This window comes from Clarias gariepinus, chromosome 20 (genome assembly GCF_024256425.1).
Source record: "Clarias gariepinus isolate MV-2021 ecotype Netherlands chromosome 20, CGAR_prim_01v2, whole genome shotgun sequence".
In the NCBI taxonomy this organism is placed as follows: domain Eukaryota; kingdom Metazoa; phylum Chordata; class Actinopteri; order Siluriformes; family Clariidae; genus Clarias; species Clarias gariepinus.
The window spans coordinates 13,333,142-13,356,145 of record NC_071119.1 but is presented as its reverse complement, the minus strand read 5'-3'; positions in this window follow the sequence as shown (position 1 = coordinate 13,356,145).

Below are 23,004 nucleotides of genomic sequence, written 5' to 3'. Positions count from 1 at the left end.
TGAGCTCGTACAGCTCTAAGAACGCAGCAAACGCGTTTTCTCAGCTCACCAAGGCAGAAAATCGAATGAATGATCATTTCCACAACATTCATGCATTTTGGCATACATCTTAAAAAACAACTTTTTTGTTTATTATTTTTAGGATTTTGCTGTTTAAAAATGTTTAGAAACTTATTTTGTATGTTATCCATTAACATTATTTTGTATGTTATCCATTATCCATACTAATCCATTAGTTGTGTGAGAAAACCACTTTCCTGAGCTCGTACAGCTCTAAGAACGCAGCAAACGCGTTTTCTCAGCTCACCAAGGCAGAAAATCGAATGAATGATCATTTCCACAACATTCATGCATTTTGGATGACATGTTAAAAAACAACTTTTTTGTTTATTATTTTTTAAGATTTTGCTGTTTAAAAATGTTTACAAACTTATTTTGTATGTTATCCATTAACATTATTTTGTATGTTATCGATTATCTATACTAATCCATTAGTTGTGTGAGAAAACCACTTTCCTGAGCTCGTACAGCTCTAAGAACGCAGCAAACGCGTTTTCTCAGCTCACCAAGGCAGAAAATCGAATGAATGATCGTTTCCACAACATTCATGCATTTTGGATGACATGTTAAAAAACAACTTTTTTGTTTATTATTTTTAAGATTTTGCTGTTTAAAAATGTTTACAAACTTATTTTGTATGTTCTACATAAATATCCATTAGTTGTGTGAGAAAACCACTTTCCTGAGCTCGTACAGCTCTAAGAACGCAGCAAACGCGTTTTCTCAGCTCACCAAGGCAGAAAATCGAATGAATGATCATTTCCACAACATTCATGCATTTTGGATGACATGTTAAAAAACAACTTTTTTGTTTATTATTTTTAAGATTTTGCAGTTTAAAAATGTTTACAAACTTATTTTGTATGTTTTACATAAATATCCATTAGTTGTGTGAGAAAACCACTTTCCTGAGCTCGTACAGCTCTAAGAACGCAGCAAACGCGTTTTCTCAGCTCACCAAGGCAGAAAATCGAATTAATGATCATTTCCACAACATTCATGCATTTTGGCATACATCTTAAAAAACAACTTTTTTGTTTATTATTTTTTAAGATTTTGCTGTTTAAAAATGTTTACAAACTTATTTTGTATGTTATCCATTAACATTATTTTGTATGTTATCCATTATCTATACTAATCCATTAGTTGTGTGAGAAAACCACTTTCCTGAGCTCGTACAGCTCTAAGAACGCAGCAAACGCGTTTTCTCAGCTCACCAAGGCAGAAAATCGAATGAATGATCGTTTCCACAACATTCATGCATTTTGGATGACATGTTAAAAAACAACTTTTTTGTTTATTATTTTTAAGATTTTGCAGTTTAAAAATGTTTACAAACTTATTTTGTATGTTTTACATAAATATCCATTAGTTGTGTGAGAAAACCACTTTCCTGAGCTCGTACAGCTCTAAGAACGCAGCAAACGCGTTTTCTCAGCTCACCAAGGCAGAAAATCGAATGAATGATCATTTCCACAACATTCATGCATTTTGGATGACATGTTAAAAAACAACTTTTTTGTTTATTATTTTTAAGATTTTGCTGTTTAAAAATGTTTACAAACTTATTTTGTATGTTATCCATTAACATTATTTTGTATGTTATCCATTATCCATACTAATCCATTAGTTGTGTGAGAAAACCACTTTCCTGAGCTCGTACAGCTCTAAGAACGCAGCAAACGCGTTTTCTCAGCTCACCAAGGCAGAAAATCGAATGAATGATCATTTCCACAACATTCATGCATTTTGACATACATCTTAATAAACAACTTTTTTGTTTATTATTTTTAAGATTTTGCTGTTTAAAAATGTTTACAAACTTATTTTGTATGTTTTACATAAATATCCATTAGTTGTGTGAGAAAACCACTTTCCTGAGCTCGTACAGCTCTAAGAACGCAGCAAACGCGTTTTCTCAGCTCACCAAGGCAGAAAATCGAATGAATGATCATTTCCACAACATTCATGCATTTTGACATACATCTTAAAAAACAACTTTTTTGTTTATTATTTTTAAGATTTTGCTGTTTAAAAATGTTTACAAACTTATTTTGTATGTTTTACATAAAAATCCATTAGTTGTGTGAAAAAACCACTTTCCTGAGCTCGTACAGCTCTAAGAACGCAGCAAACGCGTTTTCTCAGCTCACCAAGGCAGAAAATCGAATGAATGATCATTTCCACAACATTCATGCATTTTGGCATACATCTTAAAAAACAACTTTTTTGTTTATTATTTTTAAGATTTTGCTGTTTAAAAATGTTTACAAACTTATTTTGTATGTTTTACATAAATATCCATTAGTTGTGTGAGAAAACCACTTTCCTGAGCTCGTACAGCTCTAAGAACGCAGCAAACGCGTTTTCTCAGCTCACCAAGGCAGAAAATCGAATGAATGATCATTTCCACAACATTCATGCATTTTGGCATACATCTTAAAAAACAACTTTTTTGTTTATTATTTTTAAGATTTTGCTGTTTAAAAATGTTTACAAACTTATTTTGTATGTTATCCATTAACATTATTTTGTATGTTATCCATTATCCATACTAATCCATTAGTTGTGTGAGAAAACCACTTTCCTGAGCTCGTACAGCTCTAAGAACGCAGCAAACGCGTTTTCTCAGCTCACCAAGGCAGAAAATCGAATGAATGATCATTTCCACAACATTCATGCATTTTGGCATACATCTTAAAAAACAACTTTTTTGTTTAGTATTTTTAAGATTTTGCTGTTTAAAAATGTTTACAAACTTAGTTTGTATGTTTTACATAAACACCATTAGTTGTGTGAGAAAACCACTTTCCTGAGCTCGTACAGCTCTAAGATCGCAGCAAACGCTTTATTTCAGTTTAACAATCTAATAGATGATCATTTCCACAACATTCATGCATTTTGGCCTACATGTTGAAAAACAACTATTTCGTTATTCTTTTTCACATTTTAATGCTTAAGAATGCTTTACAAACTTATTTCATTTTTTACTACGACCATGCATTAATTGTGTGAGAAAACCACTTTTCTGAGCTCGTACAGCGCTAAGGAAGCAGCAAACGCTTTATTTCAGTTTAATAAGGCAAAAAAATCTAATAAATGATCATTTCCACAACATTCATGCATTTTGGTATACATGTTGAAAAACAACTTTTTCGTTATTCTTTTATTCATTTGGATGCTTAAGAATGCTTTACAAACTTATTTTGTATGTTTTACAATGACCATGCATTTTTTGTGTGAGAAAACCACTTTCCTGAGCCCGTACAGCTCTAAGAACGCAGCAAACGCTTTATTTCAGTTTAACAATCTAATAGATGATCATGTCCACAACATTCATGCATTTTGGCATACATGTTGAAAAACAACTTTATCGTTGTTCTTTTCACATTTTGATGCTCAGAATGCTTTACAAACTTATTTTGTATGTTTTACAATGACCATGCATTTGTTGTGTGAGAAAGCACTTTCCTGAGCTCGTACAGCTCTAAGAACGCAGCAAACGCTTTATTTTACTTTAACAAGGCAAGAAATCTAATAAAAGATAATTTCCACAACATTCATGATTTTTGGCATACATGTTGAAAAACAACTTTTTCGTTATTCTTTTGCACATTTGAATGCTTAAGAATGCTTACAAACTTATTATGTATGTTTTACAATGACCATACATGAGTTGTGTGAGAAAACCGTTTTCCTGAGCTCGTACAGTGCTAAGAACGCAGCAAACGCTTTATTTCAGTTTAACAATCTAATACATGGGGCGCTCGAAAGCACCGAATGGAGTAGACGTAGTTTTAAGGAACTCCTCCATTAACCTCGGAAAAACTAGTTTTATTTAATTATGATCAAAACGAAACAATATAATTTGAAGCCTGAAGTCAAGATGACGAAACCTATAGCGAAGAAATGTGACCGATCGGTTAATGTAGACCAGTGGTTCTCAAACATTTTCTGTCATTCCCCACTTAAGGGGGTGGGCGAATTTTCAAGCCCCACCTGTCAACAAAATGATAACGAAAACGGCCAAGTGTACTATTTATTGAAATATTAATTTCTAAACCGATAAGATCAAATAACACCAAGTTCAAAGCAGATAAAATACACGTGCAATTGTTATAAGTGTCTTCCTACTTTGTTGGGTCTCATGCTGTCTGCTGCCAGCGGTTTAAGACACAAAACACACACGGGTCTCCCTTCTGCCCCACCATCACCACCATGAATCCAAGCGCAACATAGGCTTCATCATGTTTTCCTTTCGGCTGGCTTTTGGGTTAATTAGGCTGATGATGCTGAATCACCTGCTTTTTTGTGGTCCATGTAACAAATGTATCCATTGACGTTATTATGCTCACTACATACAGTACGCTACTGACCCCGTGGTGTTAGCTCTAAAATGCCCCCCCCCCCCCCCCCCGGCACAGATTGCCCCCCCCCCATAATCTCTTTCAAATAATATATTAAAACATAAATTCATAGGTTTATGGTTTACAAATTACAAATAATAACAAATGAATTTCATTATAAAAATAAGCAATATAAAAAAATGTAAATGGGGAAAAAATATATAAATTATATATATATTTTTCATATACAACATGTGTATTTTTATATTGCTTATTTTATAATAAAATTCATTTTCTGTAATTTTTTACCACAAACAATATTTATTTAGTGTAATTTGTGATAAATAATTTGTTATTTGTACATTGACAAACCCCTGCAAAATAAATCATTTTGGGGGATTTGTATTAATCGTCTCGACGGCTGTCACGTGCCTAGGGTTAATTATAATAGTAATAATATATTTGATAATAATAAACCTTTGAATGCATGTCCTAATATAATATTTGATAGAGATTATGTAGGGAGGCAATCCGTGGCAGGAGGGCATTTTAGCGCATAACACCAGTTTGTGTCCGCGGTAAAGTTAGTTTGATATTCGCATCTCCGAATTCAATAGCTGCGTAAATAAACCCGCAAATAAGACCCACATATATTTCCTCTCTACATCGTCTTTAAGCTACATTCGCCTTAAATTATACATGTTTAAAAGCATAAACACCATTATTTTCTACGGCGCAACGTATGATTTAGGGATCATCGCAAAATGCCGCACAGCAACAAAAAGCGTAGAACGATATTGATCTTCCCTTTTGTTCAGCGCCTGAAGGAGCAAAAAACAACTTCGTTACCACACTGGAAAATAGAAATGCCAGACTAGTACTGCCTGATAAAATACAGAAACATTAGCATACACATTGGAATAAATAAAATTACAGATATAATACCGAATGTTTCCTTATATATCGTTCCTCTGGAATTAACATGCCGACGTTAAACCGTTATTGTTGCACTATGGTTCCACTTTTTTTCTGATTTTATTTTAATTTACTTGTATTAATGATTCATTTCTTTGCATGTGATTGTTTAGTTTCGAGTGTCCGATCTTTATTATCAGTGAAGAAAAGCATGAATTAGAGTAGGTACTTTCCTATTATTTTCCACTAATTCCCTCCCGTTCATTGCGCCCCACCTGTCATGTCTGCATTCCCCACTAGTGGGGCGCGCCCCACACTTTGAGAACCACTGATGTAGACGAACAGTCGATGGAGAAGCAAACACTGGCTGAACATGCGGCTAGTGCTACTGTCAACGACGAGGCCACAGCCTTCTCCCCAATCTTAGCGGCAATCCAAGCGTCTATCCAAACTATGGATAAGTCGATGAACGACAGATTTAACTCCATCGAAAACACCTTGTCACAAATGCAAGCATCGCTTAACGAAACTAACTCTCGTATATCCGATCTCGAGGGCGCGAGAGTCGAGCATGACGGTCGCATTTCCGAGTTAGAGGTTCTTTGCAAGGATATTGTTGCCGCCAATAAAGCCCTACGCGTCAAGCTTGATGACCTGGAGGGTCGCTCCCGGCGACAAAATATTAAAATTATCAAAATATTAAAAAGCGGGGCTACAAGAGAAAGTTGAAAATGGTCGCCCAACGGAATTTGTGGAGAAGCTGATACCGGCCATCCTGGGAGACCAAAATTTCCCATCTGGAGTAAAAAGTGGATCGCGCATATCGCATTGGACCCCTGCCAGCCAAAGGAGGGCGCCCCCGGATGCTAATAGCAAGAATCCACCATTACCCAGTGAAAGAATCAATCCTGAGGTTGTCCAGACAACAGTCACCCTTGCAGTTTGAGGGTACGCGGATCTCTATATATCCTGATCTGACAGCGGAGGTTCTGTCGCAGCGCCGAAAATTTGACGGAGTTAAGAATAAATTGAAGTCAAATTAATTCAGAAATAAATTCAGTCGAGGACGCCGAAGCATTCGCCAATGCAATTAATACAGCTTCTTGACTTCTTCCTACACACGTACACTTGACAATTTTCTCAATTGTGCTAAGTATATCAAGCCTGTGAGTGTGGTCTTGTTTATGCGCCGCTATACTAAGCGGTGACCCGGGTTCTCTTTTTTCATGAGTGTGTGTTAAGTGTTATATGTTTTGTCCTGTTTACTGTAATAACTCCAGTTCCATACAGTTATCATAAAATTGAAGCTCAATTGTACTGCCATATAATATGCAATCCTCAAATTGTAATGTCACCTTAGCCAGCTGGAATGTACGAGGCATTAATAACCGGGTTAAAAGGTTCAAAGTCTTTACTTATTTGAAGTCAATATCTGCTGATATCATATTCTTGCAAGAGACACATATCAAGCATAATGAACAAAGACTACTTAGGTGTAGCTGGGTTTCGCAGGTGTTTCAGTCTACCTTTTCATGCAGGGCTAGAGGAGTTGCCATTCTGTTCCGCAGAACAATACCTTTTAGGCATATATCTACCATTAGTGATCCAAATGGTCGATATGTGATAGTCACGGGTTTAATTTTTTCTGTACATATTACACTATTGAATCTATATAGACCAAATCATGACGACCCATCCTTTTTCCGTAAAGTTTTTAATCTCCTCCCCAATTTGTCTAACACACATTTAATAATTGGTGGTGACTTTAACCTGGTTCTAGATCCCACTCTGGACAGGACTCCTGCCCGTTCTGTGGGTCACTTGCCTAACTCCACTTCCACCTTAAACGAATTAATTAACTCATATGATTTAGTTGATATTTGGAGGCTGAACCACCCAACTGACACACAATATACGTTTTTTTCTAACGTTCATAGCTCATATTCCAGAATAGATTTTTTCCTGGCCGATTTCAAGGTTGCCTCATGTGTAACTGCAATTAAGCATCACAACAGAATAATCTCAGACCTCTCTGCAGTGACCATTTCTCTTGATCTTTTTGAAATTAAGCCCAGCTATAACTGGCGATTCAATCCTACATTATTCTTTGATTCTCATTTTTCCCAACGTGTAACAAAATGGTTAGATGAGTATCTTATGTTCAACGACACAGGCGAAGTATCTGATTCAACACTGTGGGAGTCACTTAAGGCGGTATTAAAAGGATACATAATTTCATATGAATCCAGCCTAAAAAAAACAAAGGAAAAAATCCCTGTTAGCAATTGAAGCACGTCTTAATCAACTTGAACATCTACATGTAGACTCAGCAGACCCTGAGGTTCTCAAAGAGATTGCAGCATTAAAATTAGAATATAATAAAATTTTTCAGACCAAATTAGTAGTATGCTATTAAAAATAAAACAAAAGCAATTTGAGCTAGGAGACAAACCAGATAGGCTGCTCGCGCGTCATTTAAGAAGTATTCAAGCTAATAGAGCTATACACCAAATTAGGAAAAAGGATGGAACCCTTAAGACAAACCCCAGTGACATTAACAAATGTTTTAAGGAATTTTACGAGGCTTTGTATAAATCTCGATCTCCCACTGTCCCTAAAACCCTTTCCCACTTTCTTCAATCACTACACCTCCCTAAATTGGATGAAACAGATCGAGACGCCCTTAATGCAAAGATAACATTAAATGAAATACTCAAAGCCATTGCATCTTTTCCCAATGGTAAGGCCGACGGACCGGACGGCTTCGGAATTGAATTTTATAAAAAATATTCTCAAAAACTTGCTCCTCTGATGCTCAGATTATTTAATCATTCTATTGATAAGCAGGAATTTCCTCAGTCAATGTACGACGCAAAAACATTTCTCTAATTCTTAAAAAAGGAAAAGATGAAACAGATCCGGCATCATATCGTCCCATAGCCCTTCTAAATTCAGATCTGAAAATCTTTACTAAGATTCTTGCAAACAGATTAAATAAATGTATTGCAAAAATTATTCAACCTGATCAGACCGGTTTCATCCCTGGGCGCTTTTCCTTCTTTAATGTGAGATGCTTAATAAACATTTTATACTAAAAACAAGATTCTGCTTCAAATGTTGCCATCTTATCTCTGGATGCCGAAAAGGCGTTCGACCAAATTGAGTTATATTATTGCAGTGCTCCAGGAATTCGATCTGGGAGAATCGTTCTCCTGCTGGGTGAAAATGCTTTATGCCAAACCTAAGGCTTCGGTGCTCACCAATTTTGACAAGTCTTCACAATTCGCATTGCATAGGGGCACTAGACAGGGGTGCCCACTCTCACCCCTGCTTTTTGCCATAGCTATAGAACCACTTGCGACTGATATTAGAAATAACCCACTTATTCTTTCACCCAAGATAGGCCAATTAGACCACCACATATCTCTCTACGCTGACGATATTATTCTCCACCTACTCGATCCAAAACGATCCATCCCACCCCTATTAGATTTACTGAAGACTTTTGGAAAGCTCTCTGGTTACTGTGTAAATTGGCAAAAGAGTGAACTCATGCTCGTGACTAATAAGACTGACCCAAGCTTTATACAAAACCTACCTTTTAAAATTGCAACAGATAGTTTAAAATACTTTGGGGTTACCATTCCGAAAAATACAAAGGATATCTATAAATTAAATTATTTAGCTATGTTAGAGAGCTTAAAGCTTAATATAGAAAGTTGGAGGACCTTTCCGCTGTCCGAAATTTTCAGATTCTACTCTAAGGCTTATTCTTGTACTCTTGCCCCTGATCCAGCAATTGCTGTTTTTGGTTGGTCTGACTCACTTCGTGGGTTCAGTCATCAAATTAAAAAAGCTGTCCAATATGGAATGGTGGTAGCTAAAAAAATTATTCTTTGTCTATGGAAAAAGGCATCAAAACCACTTTTTAAATCCTGGCTTTCTGAACTCTCTAGCACTTTGCATTTAGAGAGACTTAGACACAATCTTTCTGATAGCATTGCTGATTTCGAATCCACCTGGGAACCCTTTTTCATTTACCTTACAAGTGTCAAGGATAGTAGTTTGAAGTTATGACCTTTTCATGGCATGTAAGATCATTTAATTGCCCGTGCCCACTGGCCCAGAAATATATGTAGAACATTGTTAACCTATGTATAAAGCTGGAGGAACTGATGTAACAATGGTTTTAAAATCCTCTTTTTTTTTTGTCTTTCCTTCTTTGTCTTTATAGTTGTTGTTGCTTTTTTGTATTGTTCTGTGTTGGTCAAAAAATAAAATTATAATATTCACAAAAAAAAAAATTTCCACAACATTAATGCATTTTGGCATACGTGTTGAAAAACAATTTTTTCATTATTCTTTTGCACATTTGAATGCTTAAGAATGCTTTACAAACTTATTTCATTTTTTACTATGACCATGCATTAATTGTGTGAGAAAACTGCTTTTCTGAGCTCGTACAGCGCTAAGGACGCAGCAAACGCTTTATTTCACTTTAACAAGGCAAGAAATCTAATAAATGATCATTTCCACAACATTCATGCATTTTGGCATACATGTTGAAAAACAACTTTTTCGTTATTCTTTTTCACATTTGGATGCTTAAGAATGCTTTACAAACTTATTTTGTATGTTTTACAATGACCATGCATTTGTTGTGTGAGAAAACCACTTTCCTGAGCTCGTACAGCTCTAAGAACGCAGCAAACGCTTTATTTCAGTTTAACAATCTAAGACATGATCATTTTCACAACATTCATGAATTTTGGCATACGTGTTGAAAAACAACTTTTTTATTATTCTTTTGCACATTTGAATGCTTAAGAATGCTTACAAACTTATTATGTATGTTTTACAATGACCATACATGAGTTGTGTGAGAAAACCGTTTTCCTGAGCTCGTACAGCGCTAAGAACGCAGCAAACGCTTTATTTCAGTTTAACAATCTAATACATGATCATTTCCACAACATTCATGCATTTTGGCATACGTGTTGAAAAACAACTTTTTCGTTATTCTTTTTCACATTTTGATACTTAAGAATGCTTTACAAACTTATTTTGTATGTTTTACAATGACCATGCATTGGTTGTGTGAGAAAACCGTTTTCCTGAGCTCGTACAGCTCTAAGAACGCAGCAAACGCTTTATTTCAGTTAAACAATCTAATAGATGATCATTTCCACAACATTCATGCATTTTGGCAAACATTTTGAAAAACAACATTTTCGTTATTCTTTTATTCATTTAAATGCTTAAGAATGCTTTACAAACTTATTTTGTATGTTTTACAATGACCATGCATTTGTTGTGTGAGAAAACCGCTTTCCTGAGCTCGTACAGCGCTTTGGACGCAGCAAACGCTTTATTTCAGTTTAATAAGGCAAAAAATCTAATAAATGATCATTTCCACAACATTCATGCATCTTGGCATACATGTTGAAAAACAACTTTTTCGTTATTCTTTTTCACATTTGGATGCTTAAGAATGCTTTACAAACTTATTTCATTTTTTACCATGACCATGCATCAATTGTGTGAGAAAACCGCTTTTCAGAGCTCGTGCAGCGCTAAGGACGCAGCAAACGCTTTGTTTCAGTTTAATAAGGCAAAAAAATCTAATAAATGATCATTTCCACAACATTCATGCATTTTGGCACACATGTTGATAAACAACTTTTTCATTATTCTTTTTCACATTTGGATGCTTAAGAATGCTTTACAAACTTATTTCATTTTTTACTATGGCCATGCATTAATTGTGTGAGAAAACCGCTTTTCTGAGCTCGTACAGCGCTAAGAACGCAGCAAACGCTTTATTTCAATTTAACAATCTAAGACATGATCATTTTCACAACATTCATGCATTTTGGCATACGTGTTGAAAAACAACTTTTTCGTTATTCTTTTGCACATTTGAATGCTTAAGAATGCATTAATGCTTAAGGACGCAGCAAACGCTTTATTTTACTTTAACAAGGCAAGAAATCTAATAAATGATTATTTCCACAACATTCATGCATTTTGACATACATGTTGAAAAACAACTTTTCCTTATTCTTTTTCACATTTTGATGCTTAAGAATGCTTTACAAACTTATTTTGTATTTTTTTCTACGACCATGCATTAATTGTGTGAGAAAACCGCTTTTCTGAGCTCGTACAGCGCTAAGGATGCAGCAAACGCTTTATTTCAGTTTAATAAGGCAAGAAATCTAATAAAAGATAATTTCCATAACATTCATGCATTTTGGCATATATGTTGAAAAACAACTTTTTCGTTATTCTTTTTCACATTTGGATGCTTAAGAATGCTTTACAAACTTATTTCATTTTTTACTACGACCATGCATTAATAGTCTGCGAAAACCACTTTTCTGAGCTCGTACAGCGCTACGTAAGCAGCAAACACTTTATTTCAGTTAAACAATCTAATAGATGATCATTTCCACAACATTCATGCATTTTGGCATACGTGTTAAAAAACAACTTTATCGTTATTCTTTTTCAAATGTTGATACTTAAGAATGCTTTACAAACTTATTTTGTATGTTTTACAATGACCATGCATTTGTTGTCTGAGAAAGCACTTTCCTGAGCTTGTACAGCTCTAAGAACGCAGCAAACGCTTTATTTCACTTTAACAAGGCAAGAAATCTAATAAATGAACATTTCTATAACATTCATGCATTTTGGCATACATGTTGAAAAACAACTTTTTCGTTATTCTTTTTTACCTTTGAATGCATAAGAATGCTTTACAAACTTATTTTGTATGTTTTACAATGACCATGCATTTGTCGTGTGAGAAAGCGCTACCTGAGCTCGTACAGCTCTAAGAACGCAGCAAACGCTTTATTTCACTTTAACAAAGCAAGAAATCTAATAATGATAATCTCCACAACATTCATGCAGTTTGGCTGACATGTTAAAAAACAACTTTTTCGTTATTCTTTTTCACATTTTGATACTTAAGAATGCTTTACAAACTTATTTTGTATGTTTTACAATGACCATGCATTTGTCGTGTGAAAAAGCACTTTCCTGAGCTCGTACAACTCTAAGAACGCAGTAAACGGTTTATCACCCAAAATATTTGCTCATGTCTTGAATCAGCAAGCGGTGTCCTGCTATTTTATGGATTATTATTCATCTTTTTATTCATTGTAAGGATTTCTTGAATTTTGATAGACCTCCTTTTGTCTACTCAGTGCTCAGCCTGTATACTGCTTGTCCCGCCTGGTACCAGGGAACCCCTCAATGATACACACAAGTCAGTGCTTCTACAAGTCAGAGACGTTCAAACTTTATTGTGGGAGACAGGGATAGATAAACGCACACAAAAAAAACAAAAAACAAAGAAAAGGTGGATGCAGGAGTGTTTACATCCAGTCTGGAATGCTTTTAAAAGATAAGATGAAGAAGAACATAAATTTACGAGTAGCTTTGCATTTACCAGCGTTTAACAGTTTTACGACCTTTAAAATAAACTACTATAGAATGTGTTTAATGAAAGTGCAGCTTGTGTCGTGAGAAAAGGAAGAAAAACACACTAAAAATCAAATATTCCCTACATTCATCTTCCTTAAAACATCTGGATCTTCAAGAGCTCATCGAACTGAAAACACGTTTCACATTCGCCTAAATCAAGAAGAGGTCAAATACAAATACACAAACGAGAACAAGTGCACTACACACAGTTCCCAGACACTACACATCCTACACAGACCCACACTGCACACGCATACTACACACACACACACACACACACACACACAAACAAAAAAAACACACTCATCAGAACTTATACGCATACTACACAAACGATATCCTGCTCAAGCCCCTGTGCAATTACAGTCACAATAAAAATTGTAAAGAAACGTCCAACCATGATGATGGCTTAAAACTGTTTAAGAGGTCTTAGTGTGCTGGAAAAGAACACAGGTTGTGAGATACACCCAAGAGGCGATGCCACGGGCGCTTGGGCCCACTCATTGTTGCTTGCATGTCTCCTATAAGTCCAAATGTTTGTAAATGTCCGAACATGACGATGACCTAAAAGTTTATATCTTTTTAAAAGGCACACAAGTTGTGATGTGCATCTAAGTGGCGATGGCGCCATTACATTCGCCTCCAAACTCAGCCTACATTGAGTGACAGCTAGCAATGGTGCAACAGAAAGACGTCCAGATATGACGATGCATGTAATATTTGGTTAGGAGGTCTTAGTGTGCTGAAAAAGCACACAAGTTGTGAGGTGCGCCCAAGTGGCGATGGCTCAGGTGCTTGGGCCAGCTCATTGTAGCTTGTAACTATTTTTCTTCCTTTTTTAAAGGCTTCATGGCCGACTTCTTGGTTTTTACATTGCTTAGGGGCTTGCTCTGGGAACATGGGTAGATGGTAACACAATTGGGTGCAGATTGATTGTAGGAAAAGATCCTAAGAACTTTGTGGGGAAAGGGAGCAAGTTTTGTTGGCTATAACTCCTTGAGAATACTTTCAATAGATCCACCTGTTTGTGAAACACTGGGGAATGTGCTAGTCAGTGGTTGAGATAGCTCAGACTTTATGACTCTATCTGCTCGACAAAATGGCACAATTATCCTATCAATTTCCACAAACATACTGCAGCCTACTATGGAATGCTCACCTTCTAGCACATCCTACAGCCCTTTGCCCGTCTCACACACACACACACATATATCGTAACCAAACATATACACAGACATACTCAAATACACACACACACACACTACTCATACAAATACACATTTACTGCATACACACATATTACAGACACACATGCACTACACCCACACAAATACTACAGATGCATACTATACACACACATGACACACACACACACACTATATACACACAAACACTACACATCATTTACAGTACACAGACAACCTTCAGACATACACACATACACACTACATATCCTTTACATACACAACTCACACAAACACTTACTGCACACAAACAAAGCCACACCAAACCATTTAACGCACACATACAGTAGAAATCCTATACACACACTCTCAAACACACACACACACACACACACACACACACACACACACACACACACACCGTAGGCATTCTTCACAATCCATGACCGGCCCAAGCACCTGCGGCAATACAGACGCCACGAAGCAATCACTAGTAATGATGCATAGAATGACACGTGAGGGTCTGGGTCTTGGTCTCTTGCTCCGGGAAAATGGTTAGACTGTGGCCTAATTGGCTGCACAGTGCAGATTGATCACACAATCCAAGGGTTTTTGTGGGGGTGAGGGTGGCAGTTTTTGACCCTACCTCTTTGAAAATACCTCTGATAAGTCCACTTGTTTGTGACCCTATCTGCTTGACAAGATGTCACAAGTAACCCATGCATTTCCACAAACTTAATGCCGCCTTTTATGGAACACCCACCACCTAGCACATCATACAGCCCTTCGGCCTTGTCCATGTGCTTTTCATTTCTGGGTTCTTTTCTTTCTTGTGGGTCCTAGCAAAGGTCGTGGCAGACAGCAGCGATAAGCTGAGCTGGGCAGACTCGGCATTCCAGGAATACCTACTGTAGCATGGTAAATGAATGACACCTTCTGTCTTCCTAGATGTGAATGGCCTAGTTACAGGTTTTTGTTTTTGATTAACTGAGCAGTGTTTACAGTTGATGATTCAGGGACACCTCGTCCTGAAGCAGATCAAAACCTGGCCAATAGACGGCATCGCTGCTGTTTAGGACTGTTTTGAGAACACTGACTGAAACATAATTTGGAAAGCCGCAACTTATGGCAACTTCGCTGACTTGAAGGAGAACACGAAATCAACGACCAGCCAAAATCAAGTTCACCAATAACATCAGTGTCTCAAAGAAAATCATCTCACGACCAACCAGAAACTGTGGATTAATGCGAAGGTGTGTGAACTTCTAAAGACCCAAGACTCCACCATCAGAGCAGGGGGCAAAGTGGCCCTAAGAACAGCAAGGGGCAAACTTTCCTGGACAATCAGAGAGGCTAGGCGCACACACGCCCAGAAAATCCTCAACCATTTCAGGGACAGCGGCGACATACGGCACATGTGGCAGAGCATACAACATGTTACCAACTACAAGACATCATCACCTGCCTGTGACAGTGAAGGGTCTCTTCCAGATGTGCTAAATAGCTTCCACTCTCAGTTCGACATGTAGGACGATGTGACGGCGAGGAAAACCTAGTTTTATTGAGTATAAAAATGTAACATTTTAGCAATAAGATTATTATTAATTATCCCTACAGTCAATCTAAGCTAGCCCAAACCCATATTTTAAGTTTTTTTACAAAATAATTTTCATTTATAACATATAACATATAATATTAATATAACATTTTAAAATTTATTTTTTTATCTGATGTTTTCAGCTAATTTGTATTTCTTTTTAACCGTCACAAAAACTTCTGCATGTCCATGTTTTTGTAACTACAAAACAATAAAGGCCAGTGTTTAAAACTTTTTTTGTAATATAAGAATTTACACACTTGGACTGTTGTAGCTACTATAGGTCACAATCATTTGGTAACCTTTTAGATTAATGATTTTGGCATCGGTTTAACTATTAAACAAAATAAAACATGTTATCATGTAGTAACATAATTACCACAAAGACCCCGCAAAACTGGGTGATTTTTATGGTATACCTAGAGGCATCTGTTTATTGTGTGCCCACACTCTTTCCCCTCTGATATTACTACACTTCGGACCTCTTTTTCTCCGGTACAATATTTAAAAAAATGTATGAGGCGCCATATACGGCTTAAATCAAAATCCATTCATGCACACACATGTAACACTAGCATACACATAAATGAAACTGTCACACATACATACATATATGTTACTAAGTGCTCAAACAACTACATATAAAATCCGCATGCACACCTATAAGACGCACACACAAACTCTGCGTGCACATAAATTCTTGGGTTTCTCGTGCCATCTCGTCAGCAGACAGAACATTCCATTTCGGGGGTGAGCTGAGGACCTTCATGATCTTTCTGGCCTTGGTCCAGCACCACTTGTTTGTATATTGAGTGCAGGTCAGGGAGCTCGATCGCACCACCCTTTGTAGAGCTCGTCTGGGCTCCAGATGAGTGGCAACAGGCGCCACTGGGCTCCTGTTGATGACAGGGGTCTTGGTAGTTCCTCTTCTGCTTTGTACTAAAGTCCACTATCAACACCTTTGTCTTGCTGACGTTCAGGAGAAGATTGGCCCTCTGACAACATTTCTCCAGATTTCCAATCCCCTCTAGGTAGGCCGTCTTATTGTTGTTCGTGATCAAGCCTACCACTACGGTGTCGTCAGCAAACTTGATGACGGTGGTGGAGTTGGAAGTGGCTACGCAGTCATATGTGTACAAAGAGTACAGAACACAAACCTAGTGGTCTCCAGTGCTGAGAGTGAGGGAAGCTGAGACATCTCCGCACATCCTTACTGCCTGTGCTCTGCCAGTTAGGAAAATGGAGATCCACTGACTCTGAAGCAGGATGGGGTTTCCTCGGAACAGTAACAGTGATGGACTCTTTGAAGCATGTGGGGATCACCGACTGCGATAAGGAGACGTTGAATATCTCTGTGAACACAGGTGCTAGCTGGTCTGCGCAGGCTCTGAGAACTTGACCTGACATGGCGCCTGGTCCTTCTGCTTTCCTGGTGTCCACTCTCCTGGAGGCTCTCCTCACATCATGCTAGGAGATGATAAACGCATTTCCGGTACCGGCAGTGTCTTCCAGCGACTCTAGTTTTCTCGCGTAGCATTGCTTTGCCTACTTCACCACCTTCCAGACGTTGTATAACGCAGCCTTGTACGGGTCCATGTCCCCCGACGCTAGCCTTGCGTTATAGGCAGCGGTGCAAGATCTCAGTGCATTGCGGATGGTTTTATCCACCCATGGCTACTGATTGGAAAACGTTCTGATGTTGTTTTTTTCGACGGTATCATCGTCTAGTTTGGCCACCGATTAGTCCGTGGAGCGCGCGACCTCCTTCTGAACAGGAACTTCCTGTTTAAGTCTTTGTTTGTATTTTGGCAAGAAAAAGATGGCGGCATGGTCGGATTTCCCAAACGAAGGGTGAGATTTTGCCTTGTAGCTCTCCTTGACTGTAGTATTACAATGACCCAGTGTTCTTTCGCTCCTGGTGGGTCAGGTGATGTAATCCGCAAATTAAGTGTTTGAGGTTGGCGCTGTTAAAGTCCCCCCCACAATGAGCGGAGTGTTGTGTCTGGTGCTGTATGAGTCCCTAAGGCAGTGTTCGTGTCCGCTTGAGGCCGAATATAAACGGCGCTGATTATGACCGATGTAAACTCCCAAGGAAGGTAAAAAAAAGGTTGGGTGTGCAGGAGCGTGTGAGATGCACAATGCTCGCGGTGTTGCACCAGCTGTTATTTACCATTAAACACACTCTGCCTCCCCTTGACTTCCCCAAGTCCCGTGTCCTGGCATGTGGTGAACTTAGAAGAAGACGGCCATCGGCTTGATGGCGTGGTCCAGGACCGCTGGGTTCAGCCAGGTCTCGGTGAAGCAGAGGAGATTGACTGGGCCCGCTCATCGCCTGAGACCCACGAGTGTTCCTTGCTTGACTGTGCCTGCGGAAGCACCATCATGATATTGGTGGCAATGTACCCTCCAGAGTGCTGCACAGGCCTGCCTTGAGCAAGCTTGAGGTGGGGTTTATCAACCAGCGCGTGACTGATGGTAGGCAACCAAAATTAATTCTTGTTGTATCTTAAATGGCCAGATGTACTTCTTGGCTTCCACCTTTGCCAGGAGGTTCTTGGAGAACTTCCAGACCCATTGTCCTGGGTGAGGCTCTGGGCCTTGGGCTCTTCCTCTGGGAACATGGGTAGACGGTGCCCAAATCAGCTGCAGGGAGCAGATTGATCATGCATCCTAGGTTCTTTGTGGAGAGAGCAGTTTTGCCCTATCTCTAAGTTCACCTGTTTGTGGAACACTGGGAAAAGTGGTTGTGGAAGGTTCAGATAGCTTACACCCTCTGACTCTATCTGCTTGACAAGATGTCACAAGTAACCCACGCATTTCAACAAACGTTCTGCAGCCTTTTACGGAACGCTCACCACCTAGCCTTCGGCCTTTTCCATGTGGGCCTGGTGTAGCCCAGTGGTTAAGGCAATCGACTACAGTTCGGAAGATGCCAGCTTCAAAGAGCGCCTGCCAAATGCCCAAATGTAAATGTAAATGTGTGCTTTACATTCCTTAGCTGCCATTTATTTTTTGCGGCTCCTAGTGAAGGTTGTAGCAGACAAGTGTGGTAAGCTGAGCCAGCCAGACTCAGAGTTCCAGGAATTACATACTGTAGCCTAGCATGATAAATCTATGATATCTATCTTGTCTGCTTAGAAGTGAAAGGCTTATTTACAGGTTCTTGCTCTTGATCAACTGACCGCTGTCGATGATTGAGGGACACCTGGTTATGAAGCACATAAAAACCTGGCCAATAGAAGCCTGGAGGTCCTGGAGGAAGGTGGAATCGTTTCACTGTGTACTAAATTGTATATGGTTAAAAAAGAAAATAAAATCCTACTTGAACTTTATACCACACATAAAGCAAACAACAAGCTAAAGACCCATGATTTGCTTTGACCCACATGTGAAAGCCTACACCTAGAAATTGGGGCACGCCCCATTCCTGCGATGCTGGAGTCCAGTTCGATGTGTCTCTCCACTAGAGAAACATTAGCTCACACCATCCCCAGGCTGACCCTCCATCAGAAGTACTCAAGCCACAATTTTCCCATGGTTCCTCTCTTCTGTCCCTGCTCACCGCTGAAGAAGTGCTCGGTATTTTCTTTTATAAACTATAAACAATGTAAAGTTGTTTTCTGTATTTATATAATTATATACTTATTTATATTATTTAAACGTTTTCTTATTCATACTGCATTTTTTAAAAATTATTATAGTCATATTCTTAGTTTGAATACTCTCCTCTTTTAATGTTTTAATGTCATGGGAGGTTGTAAAAGCATTTCTCTAAATATCATATTGTATATGGCTGTGTATGTGACAAATTAACTCTGAATTTCATTCTAAAATTCACCTAAATTAACATTATCTATGATAAATGTCATGTTCGCAACTTCCGTCATTCATATTGCTTCCTTTTTAACTGTATTTAAAGACATAAGAGTATAAATCTGCTTTCACATAAAGTGAAAATCTGATTTTTCGTAATTACTTATTATGAACATGTAGAAGACTTCATGTAATGGAAACATTTGGATTACCTGACGGAGGTGGTTTACTGATTGTTTTGTAAACAATGACATGTGTAATTCTAATTCATTATTAGTGTGTCAAGCAATACTTTTCAGAACTTTATTTTACTTACGATGTAAACGATGTACAAGTGTTGCAAGATCTCTGGGATTCTGAGCTTGAACAATGTGTAGAACTCGCATGCTTTCAGCTTACCACTAATAATAATCAATTATAAACTATTATAATTAATAATCAATATTAGTGCTTTAAGCTTATAATTTATTCTATTTTTAATTAAATGTTTAAAGTGTCCTTTTTTTCATTTTGTTGACAATTTTTCACAACAAATTTGATGGCACAATAAACAATAATAAAAATGTCATAAACGTGTTTAAATTACTAGAACATGATGTATGTTACTTGAAAGAATTCCTTGTTCCATGTCCACAAAATCACAAAAATGTTAATTTAATGTATATTAAAAATGTCTTTCAGAAAATTAGTCATTTATTATATGCATAAATTCAACGTCAGCAGTATAATTTCAGCATCAGAAGCCAAAGAGTCAAAAGAATGATGAAATCTAGCATATCTCAACTTAACAGGGCAAAAAAATCTAAGAAATTATAATTTCCACATCATTCATGCATTTTGGAAAAACATGTTGAAAAACAACTTTTTCGTTATTCTTTTTCACATTTTGATGCTTTTTTAGTATGACCATGCATTAATTGTGTGAGAAAACCGCTTTTCTGAGCTCGTACAGCGCTAAGGACGCAGCAAACGCTTTATTTCAGTTTAATAAGGCAAAAAAATCTAATAAATGATCATTTCCACAACATTAATGCATTTTGGCATACATGTTGAAAAACAACTTTTTCGTTATTGTTTTTCACATTTGGATGCTTAAGAATGCTTACAAACTTATTATGTATGTTTTACACTGAGCATACATTAGTTGTGTGAAAAAAACGCTTTCCTGAGCTCGTACAGCACTAAGAACGCAGCAAACGCTTTATTTCAGTTTAACATTCTCATAAATGATCATTTCCACAACATTCATGCATTTTGGCATACATGTTAAAAAACAACTTTTTCGTTATTCTTTTTCACATTTTGATGCTTTTTTAGTATGACCATGCATTAATTGTGTGAGAAAACCACTTTTCTGAGCTTGTACAGCGCTAAGGACGCAGCAAACGCTTTATTTCAGTTTAATAAGGCAAAAAAATCTAATAAATGATCATTTCCACAACATTAATGCATTTTGGCATACATGTTGAAAAACAACTTTTTCGTTATTGTTTTTCACATTTTGATGCTTAAGAATGCTTACAAACTTATTATGTATGTTTTACACTGAGCATACATTAGTTGTGTGAAAAACCGCTTTCCTGAGCTCGTACAGCTCTAAGAACGCAGCAAACGCTTTATTTCAGTTTAACATTCTCATAAATGATCATTTCCACAACATTCATGCATTTTGGCATACATGTTAAAAAACAACTTTTTCGTTATTGTTTTTCACATTTGGATGCTCAGAATGCTTTACAAACTTATTATGTATGTTTTACACTGACCATGCATTAGTTGTGTGAGAAAACAGCTTTCCTGAGCTTGTACAGCGCTATGAACGCAGCAAACCCTTTATCTCAGTTTAACAAGGTAAAAAATCTAATAAATGATCATTTCCACAACATTCTTGCATTTTTGGCATACAGGATGAAAAACAATTTTTCTGTTATTCTTTTACACATTTTTTTACAGCGCTAAGAACGCAGCAAACGGTTTATCACGCAAAAGTTTTGCTGATATCATGAATCAGAAGCGCTTTCTTGCCATTTTATGGATTATTATTTATCTTTTCATTCATCTCCCTTTAAACATCTGGATCTTCAAGATCTTAACCGAACTGAAAACACGTTTCACATCCGCCTAACTCAACAAGAGGTCAAATACAAATACACAAACAAGAACACGCGCACTACACACAGTACCCAGACACTACACATTCTACACAAACACACACACACACACAAAAAAAAAAACCCACACTCATCAGAACTTATACGCATACTACACAAACGATGTCCTGCTCAAGCCCTTGTGCCATTACAGTCACAATAAAAATTTTAAAGAAATGTCTAGCCATAATGATGGCTTAAACTCATGTCATATATGTTTAAGAGGGTTTAGCGTGCTGAAAAGGCACACATGTTGTGATATGCATCTAAGTGGCGATGGCACCATTACATTCGCCTCCAAACTCAGCCTACATTGAGTGACAGCTAGCAATGGTGCACCAGAAAGACGTCCAGCCATGACGATGCAGTTCATATTTGGTTAAGAGGTCTTAGTGTGCTGAAAAGGCACAGTTGTGAGGTGCGCCCAAGTGGCAATGGCTCAGGTGCTTGGGCCAGCTCATTGTAGCTTGTAACTATTTTTCTTCCTTTTTTAAAGGCTTCATGGCCGACTTCTTGGTTTTTACATTGCTTAGGGGCTTGCTCTGGGAACATGGGTAGATGGTAACACAATTGGGTGCAGATTGATTGTAGGAAAAGATCCTAAGAACTTTGTGGGGGAAGGGAGCAATTTTTGTTGGCTATAACTCCTTAAGAATACTTCCAATAGATCCACCTGTTTGTGAAACACTGGGGAATGTGCTAGTCAGTGGTTGAGATAGCTCAGACTTCATAATTCTATCTGCTCGACAAAATGGCACAAGTATCCCATGAATTTCCACAAACATACTGCAGCCTTCTATGGAATGCTCTCCTCCTAGCACATCCTACAGCCCTTTGCCACCCTCCATGTGATTTAAATTTTTGTAGCGCAAAAGGCGCTCCTAGCAGGAATACACACACATCCTTTACACACACACACACACAAACACACACACACTCACACACACACCTACACACACACACACACACACACACACTACAGACATTACATTCTATAAACATTGTACATACACACACGTGACATGAGTTTAAGCCATCATCATGGCTGGACGTGTCTTTACAATTTTTCTTGTGACTGTAATGGCACAGGGGCTTGAGCAGGACATCGTTTCTGTAGTATGCGTATAAAGTCTGATGAGTGTGTTTTTTTGTCTGTGTGTGATTGTGTGTGTGTGTGTGTGTGTGTGTGTGTGTGTGTGTGTGTGTGTGTGTGTGTGTGTGTGTGTGTTTAGGATGTGCACTGTATGTGATGGATAAGTAGATTTTAGGTTTGTTTTGTTTTGTGTGTGTGTGTGTGTGTGTGTGTGCGTGCGTGCGTGCGTACGTGTGTGTGTTTATGTGTGTAGCATGCATGTGTTGTGGCTGTGTGTGTGTGTGTGTGTTTGTGTGTGTGTGTTTTTTTGTGTGTGTGTGTGTGTGTGTGTGTGTGTATGTTTGTGTGTGTG